Source organism: Triturus cristatus, chromosome 4_2 (assembly GCF_964204655.1).
Source record: "Triturus cristatus chromosome 4_2, aTriCri1.1, whole genome shotgun sequence".
NCBI classification, from domain to species: Eukaryota; Metazoa; Chordata; class Amphibia; order Caudata; family Salamandridae; genus Triturus; species Triturus cristatus.
The window spans coordinates 922,071,245-922,078,627 of NC_140586.1; the positions used below are offsets into that span (position 1 = coordinate 922,071,245).

At 48.7% G+C, this 7,383-nt stretch overlaps 2 pseudogenes; both read left to right on the forward strand.

Annotated features, from left to right (window-relative positions):
* Positions 1–1,727: 1,727 nt before the first annotated feature.
* LOC146835413 (5.8S ribosomal RNA) lies at positions 1,728–1,879 on the forward strand (annotated as a pseudogene).
* A 477-nt stretch (positions 1,880–2,356) lies between these two features.
* LOC146835414 (28S ribosomal RNA) lies at positions 2,357–4,686 on the forward strand (annotated as a pseudogene).
* Positions 4,687–7,383: the final 2,697 nt, after the last annotated feature.

A 7,383-nucleotide genomic window follows, 5' to 3' on the forward strand; every position in this document is an offset into this window, starting at 1 on the left:
TCTCATGTCAAAAAGAGACAATAGCATGTATTTTGGCCTAAAATGCAGCGCTAATTGACAAATTCGCATTTCAGATGATTACGTGCATTTTGCAAATATTGTCAAAATTTGACATAATTAGGCACATTTTGCACACCCTTACTGAGTAAACCTGCCATGGTTCCAGGTCCTGCCAGAGCAGTGTCAGCCTCCTACCTGCTGAGGGCGCTGCCAGGAGCAGCTTACCACTCTGTGCCTGGAGAGCCAATGTTCAGGCCCCGGCCAAGTAACGCGCCCGCACTGAGGAGGCCCTAAACTTGCAAGAGGTCAAATAATTATAATTGCAACATTAAATAATATTGCTCTTGTTAATCACATGGTAGTTGTAAATATTGGATTAAGCAGCACCTCTTGAGTCTCATAAACAAGCAACAGTGGCTATTAGCTGCCTGCGGCCATCATTCATCATTTAAAGGCTTAGGAGACATTTATGTATAATTCATCACGATCCAAATCATCAATTAAGACTTACACTTCTTTTATTACTTTTATCACCCAACAGCATTGCTCATTCTACTGACTTCAGAAGGATGAAAGTACTTGTTTTCCCCATCGTGATTCAAACTTTAGAGATAAAGTTTTCAGAAGGATCTCAGTAGCAGGTGCTCAAACCACTGAGCAATCACACTAGGGCTCAACCCACCGAGCTATCATTCCATCTGTAACCATTGGAGAGCGGAAATTACAGGGGTTTGGAGGGATTAAAGGAATACACATCACTAGTGATAGCCCCTTAGGGGATATCTAAACTACCAACAGTTACTGGAAAGAGAAAGGTGGGTACTGAGAAACCTGGTGCTGAGAGGGCTAAATTATATGGTTGTCTGAAATCATAATTAGGGATCAATACCACGCCACCATGCCAATGTCTCTAGTAACATTTTGTACTTACAATAAATAAACAAAACTCGTCACTGTCTTCAAGTGCCTCCGTGTTCAGAATTCCAAGCTGCCCTCAAAGTAACAATGAGGGCTCAATTGAAGCCTCAAGACCAGTCAGAACTCCAGGAGGCAGGAAACATTCTCTTGAATGTCTCCCTATGTCACTTGGTGTTGACAGATTACAAAAAAGAGTCGTGCTCTGGTGGGCGAAGGGTGAGGACCCCAAAACCTACGGTCCATGGGCGGATCTGTTGTGTCACAATGTGCCCAGGGACAGGACCCTGCAGGCTATGGAAGGATTCCCCTGTCTTCTTGGGTTGCGAAGCTCTGACCAGACCTGGGTCTGAGTTCCTGCAGGCACGGGTGTGGAAGGCCCCAGCACTGGACTCAGTTCCAAGGACCGCTGTGACCAAAGTGCACAGACTGGGATCCCTCCAGCCTGCAAAGATCTCACCTGCCTACCTGGGTTAAGAAGCCCTGACCTGGCCCTGAGTCAGAGATCTGGAAGACCCAAGGATGTAAGTCCTGTGCCATTGGCTCCCTTCTTTGGTCCGTTGTGTCCCAAAGTGCCCAGGGCAGGGTCCTGCGGACCCAAGCAGGGTTTCTCGTCTTGGCTGGGAGAAATAGTCCAGAACGGGTCTTGAGGCAGAGCTCTGTGAGGTCTCCTGACAGCCCCATGACAAAGACCCAGCCTGGGACCTGAGAAACTGACCCCGGGAGCCCCTGCCCCCTCTAGGGGCGGGCAGAAACTGATTCATAAGACATGGTATGACCAGATGGCTGTACTTCAAATGAAAGTTGTCTGCGATTCTTGGTAGTAGATCACTCGACTCACGTGTCGAGGAGGAACACAGCAAGCTGCGAGAATTACTGTGAATTTCATGACACATTGATCATCAACACTTTGGACTCCCTTGTAGCCTAAGTTCCGTCCATGGCTACGCCTGTCTGATGGTCGCTTGAACGTCAATTGCCTGGGGCTCTCCCAAGGCACAGCTAGGGCTGTTGCAGGGGCGCCTAGTCCCTTCATCCTCCCAAGGTCAGACCTCTGAACGTCCATCGCGAGTGCACCCCGGTCCCACCGCAGAGGTATTCTGCCAGCACGCTTGCTCTTCCCCATCTTGGTGGAGAGGGTGGGCACCCTGTCCACCCTAGACTTGAAAAACCTGAGCTTCCTGGCTGCGTACTGCACATGGCTATATCTGGTGTTCCAGGGTTGCCCATGTGTACTGCCTTGGGCGCGCACTTCTACTGCTGGGGCTGGGAAGACCCCCAGCCTTGTACGAGGGTGATGGTTTCCATGCTGGTCCCTGTGAGCTATGGTTTCTGATCTGGGAAAGAGTGTGCTGCAGTGACCCACCTGTGTGAAAGAGGGTCTGCACCTTCTGCAGCCCAGGGAATTGCTCCAGCTCCCCCATGCTTAAGCATCCTTCTATGACCCCAGATCACTTATGGGGACCCGCTAAATTTCAGTATATCAGTAGCCACAGGAAAAGAAACTAACCAGGGTTCCCTCCTTAATGGCGAGTGAAGAGCCTAGTGCTGAATCGCTTCCTGGCAGCGGGTATGAGTAGTATGGGGGACTGAAAATGGACTCCCTGGCATCGCTCAGGGGCCCATGTCTTTCTGATCGAAGCTCGCACCATGGATAGTGTTAGGCCTGTTAGAGCCCCTGGCATGCCGGGATCAGGCCGTCTTGCAGCAGCGGCCCATGCAGGTAAGAGCGGTGGGGCGATGGAATGGGTGGGGGCGATTTCGACTGATGATGATGAGGGAAAATGTATTATTTGTTTCATTTTCCCCGTGGTCGTCTGTCGAATTCCTCCCCAACCCGGCCCCACCGCTCTTAGCTGTACAGGCCGCTGCTGCCTTCTTGGGGTCAGATTGCTTGGGAATGCAGCCCAAAGCAGATGGTAAACTACTTTTAAGGCTAAATACAGGCATGGGACTGATAGCCAGCATGTACCTTAAGAGACAGTTGAAAAGAAGTTTGAAGAGAGAGGTCAAGAGGGCTTGAAACCATCCAGAGGTAAACAGGTTGGGTCCGTGAAGTCTGCCTAGAGGATTCAACACAACAGGAAGGTCAGTGACCTGGAGGGTGGATCTTCTCTGCACAAACCCCACCTGGGTGTACTCTGCCCCCCACAGGGCACATTTCCTCCACAGCAGTGTGTGCGACTGGCTCAGGGACTACTGGGAAGGCTTTGGTATGGCAGGTGGCTCTCTGCTCCAGCGGAGAGAGTCACAGCCCCCTGGAAGCAGCTTCGCCATGGTTGTGGGACTGAAGGAAATTTATTGCCTTTGTGTCATCTTCAGGCAACCAGACCAGCCCCCCCTTGGGGTGCGCTACTGTGACGAAGGGGGCGAGTCCCCCTGATCAAAGCTTGACTGTCAACTAGGAAAAAGACTGTGCTCAGTGCACCCCTACTGTGTTGCATCACTGAATGTGGAGGCCAACTGTGGGTGCCAGTTTTCTGCTACAATATCAGTTACCCACCTGACGCATGTTGAAACATGGGCCAAGGAGTCTAACATGTGTATGAGTTGGAGAGATGATTGAAACCATGTGGCGCAATCAAGGTGAGGGCTGGGGCATGCTGGCTGACATGGGATCCCACTATAGCCTTGTGGCCGGTACACCACCTGCCCATCTTGTCAACTCTATCGGGGAGGTGGAGCTTGAGTATGTGTGATAGGACCCGAAAGGTGGTAAACTATGGCTAGGCTGTGGGAAGCTAGAGGAAAGTCTGGTGAAGGTGGTCCTGGTATGCATTTGGGTGAAAGGCTAATTGAAGGACCTAGTCGCTGGTTCCTTTTGAAGTTTCCCTCGAGATAGCTGCTGCTCAGAAACTCAAGTTTTATCTTGTAAAGCTAATGATTAGAGGTCATGGGGCCAAACTAATCTCAATCCATTCTCAAACTTCACATGGGTAAGAAGCCCAGCTCGTGGGCGTGGAGCTGGTCATCAAATGCGAGTTTCCAGTGGGCCACTTTTGGTAAGCAGAATTGGCACTGTGGGAGGAACTGAACGCTGGGTTAATGCAGCCGATACGCATCAGACCCCAGAAGAGGTGTTGGCTGATAAAGATGACAGGATGGTGGCCATGAAAGTCAGACTACGATAAGGAGTGTGTGAAAGTTCACCTACTGAATCAAGAAATAAACTGAAAATGGATTGCCCTAGAGTGTGGGGCAATGAGAGCCGCAGGGGCTAAGCCATAACCAATAGGAGGGCGGCTGTGGTGTGAACAGATGCTCGTAGCAAGGGTGTGGGTGGAGCCACACAGGAGCATATCTTGGTGGTGGTAGCAAATATTCAAGCAAGAACGTTGAAGGCCGAGTGGAGAAGGGTTCCATGTGAACAGCAATTGAATATGGTTCAGTCAGTCCTAGGAGTTGGGCGAGCACCGTTAGGAAGGGATGGGTGATTGTATCCATTCCCCTTCACCAATCAAAAGGGAGTCGAGTTCAGAACCCAGAGTGGCAGAGATGGGCATCCTTGCAGCGTCCAGGTGTGGCAACATAAATGATCCCAGAGAAGCCAGCAGGAGCCCCAGGGAGTGTTTTATTCTCCTTGTTGAAGGGCAGGGTGCCCTGGAATGGGTTCGCCTTGAGAGACGCTCATGAAAGCGTTATGGTTCCCCCAGTGCCCGGTGAGCTCTGGCTGATCTTTAAAAATCCTGGGGAAATGGTGTAAATCTCTCCCCAGGCCCTACCCATATCTTCAGCAGGTCTGCAAAGTGAATAGCCTTTAGCGTTTAAGGTTGGGTGGAGGTAATGGGAGGCAAGGGTCATTTTAGGGTTAAAGGTTGTGTAGAGGTAAAGGGAGGTATGGGTAATATTATGGTTTAGGGGTGTGTAGAGATATAGGGAGGTACAGGTAGTTGAGGGTTTTAGGCTGGGTTGAGGTAACGGGAAGTTAGGATAATTATAGGGTTTAGGGGTGGATAAAGGTAATGGGAGGTAAGGGTATTTTACGGTTAAAGGGTGGGTAGTGGTAGGGATTTTTATGGTTCAGGGGAGGAAAGAGGTTAGGAGTAAAAAAGGTGGGTGTGAGGGGTATCACACAAAAATAATATTTTTCTTTTAAAAGTAAATATGCAAAAAAGCAAGCAGAGAACACCTACAACACCACCTAACACCCTGAATGTGCTCACCTCACACTGGCAGAGAGGGCTTTTTTACCCTTCGGTCACCTCTCTCCCCCCGGAGGAAACCACTCCTGTGAGTCCCTTGGGAACTCATGCTCTGATTGGCTGACAGCAACCTGAATATCAATGTAGCAGCCACCGTTACAGGGCTTGGGCACCCTCACCGCCCCCACCCGGAACTTTTGGGTGGTCCCAGAATGCCCCCTGGGGTCAAATTAAGAGAAAAGTATTGTATTTGGGGCACCGCGATCCGCAGGAGTCCCCTGGGGGGCTATCACTGGCCCCTAGACCCTCACGGGAGTCTCTATCACTTATGATTTCTCAAATGACATAATTTGTGAGAACACCGTGCATGTAGAGTGGCAAGTTATAGTCAATGTAGTGCGGCTTGCGAGTTGACAACGCTGTGTACAGAAGTGAGCGAGTTATAGTAATTTGAAGGTTGTACATAAATTATACATTAAAGGTATAACTATAGCTTTAGAATTTCTAATGTTTGTGTAGTTTTAGAATATTTTATATAGAAAGAATAAATAAAGTTACTTTAGTTTGAGATGGTGCCACAAAAAGCTGAAGAAGCCCGCCTGGCTACTCAGTAGCCACCATCACATGATTGTCACTGACTGCCATCGTGAAGCCTGGGAGACCGAGTCCCAATGCCCAAAAGCTACACCCGAGTCTACTGGACCTGGGAGAGTTGTCAGAGGGTAGCTTGGTCACCCAATAAGAACACCAGCCTCCACCAACAGGAACTGCTGAGTTTGTTGTGTCCAGAGACCAGTAGTCCAGTGGCATCTGGACTTTTGCTGGACCCACCAGGATTTAAGAGATCGACCCTTGTGGCCAAAGTCACCCCACCAGGACCATGGACAGTGGAGTATTTCCAGAAAGACCCCTGATGACCACAAAACATCTTCAGTATCTTACAGCATCTTACAGCATCTTCAGTATCCTGCATCCCTTGAATCAGGACCACTCCATTGATATCTATGGAGAATTACCTTTAGAGCTTGAAACTGGACTTGAGATTGCTTTGGTGACAAGGTAACTATCTTACAATTCTTCACAAGCTCCCCTAGCTCGCTCACTGTCAGATTTGGTCATTCATAAGGCGCCAGAGTACCTGAGCACAACTTTATAAAGATTTTATAAAGTTTTTAAAGTTTCCCTAACTGCAGTAGTTTCCAATGTTTGTTGATAATATGAGTGAATAGCAATGATTTATGTATCCGATAGAGACAGCAGATTCTTTACTTTAGAATTATACTCGGCGTCAGACTGTATCTGGAAATTTTTCGTGAACAGTATCCTGGGTCGCCAGTAGGCGGTGTCATTCGGCTCCACGTGGCGGTGGCGTCCATGCTGGGAGTGACTAGCATAGTACCTATATAGACGCCACCCCAGCGCGTTGATGTCAGTTCTTTTCTTCCGCCAGTCATCAGAGATCTAGAGAGAGCTACCTCATCAGACTCTGCTTTTTGATTGTTTTGTTGAGTTTTTTGTAAGGATGGCCCCAAAATCATCACCTCTCTCATTGCATGATATTTTTCAAAGTTCACTTTTGTGAATTGGTTATATGCTTTTTAGCATGTAAAGGTAAAGTTGGTTTATCAAAGGGTTGTGGGTGCAGTAGCTAACTCCGCTACGTGGCGGAGTCGGAATTTTTGTATGAATTCCGTGTTTTCAATGTAATGCTTAGATAACAAATCTCCGCAACCTCCGCTAGTGGAGCGGAGTTCATTTGTATTCTATTTGAACTATCATAGAAGCCCTGATGAAGTTACCCGTGAGGGAATGAAACGCGTTGGCTTAGCTTTTCGTATTTCTGATTTGATTTGGGAATTTGAAATAAAGAACTTTCTTGACACTACTAGCTGACTACTGAACTTCATTACCTGGCGCACGCCCATTTCATTGAAAACTTCTCCAGATATGGGCATGCTTTCTCCCTTTACCATGGCTACAGAAGAGGGAGCGTTGTTTGCAGTGGTGATGAAAGTGCCAGCCATGGTCCTGGACCTTAGCCTACCCTCAGTGGCAGTCAAGACGAATTTCTTAACAGAGATGCTTCAGTTGGGAGTGACCAGTGACCCTCAGAACAGCTTCTCCCATTTAATGAATCCCTTACAAACGTCCTGCTTGGGACTTGGTCCATGCCCACCAAAGGGGCTCCTGTGAACAGGATGATTTTCGTCAGCTACCATCCCACCCCAGGGAGCTCCAATTTCCTCACACTACATCCTACTCTGGAGAGCTTGACTGTCCAAGCCTCCACTTTGTGTGCAAGTCCTGTGCATTCTTTCTGGCTCTG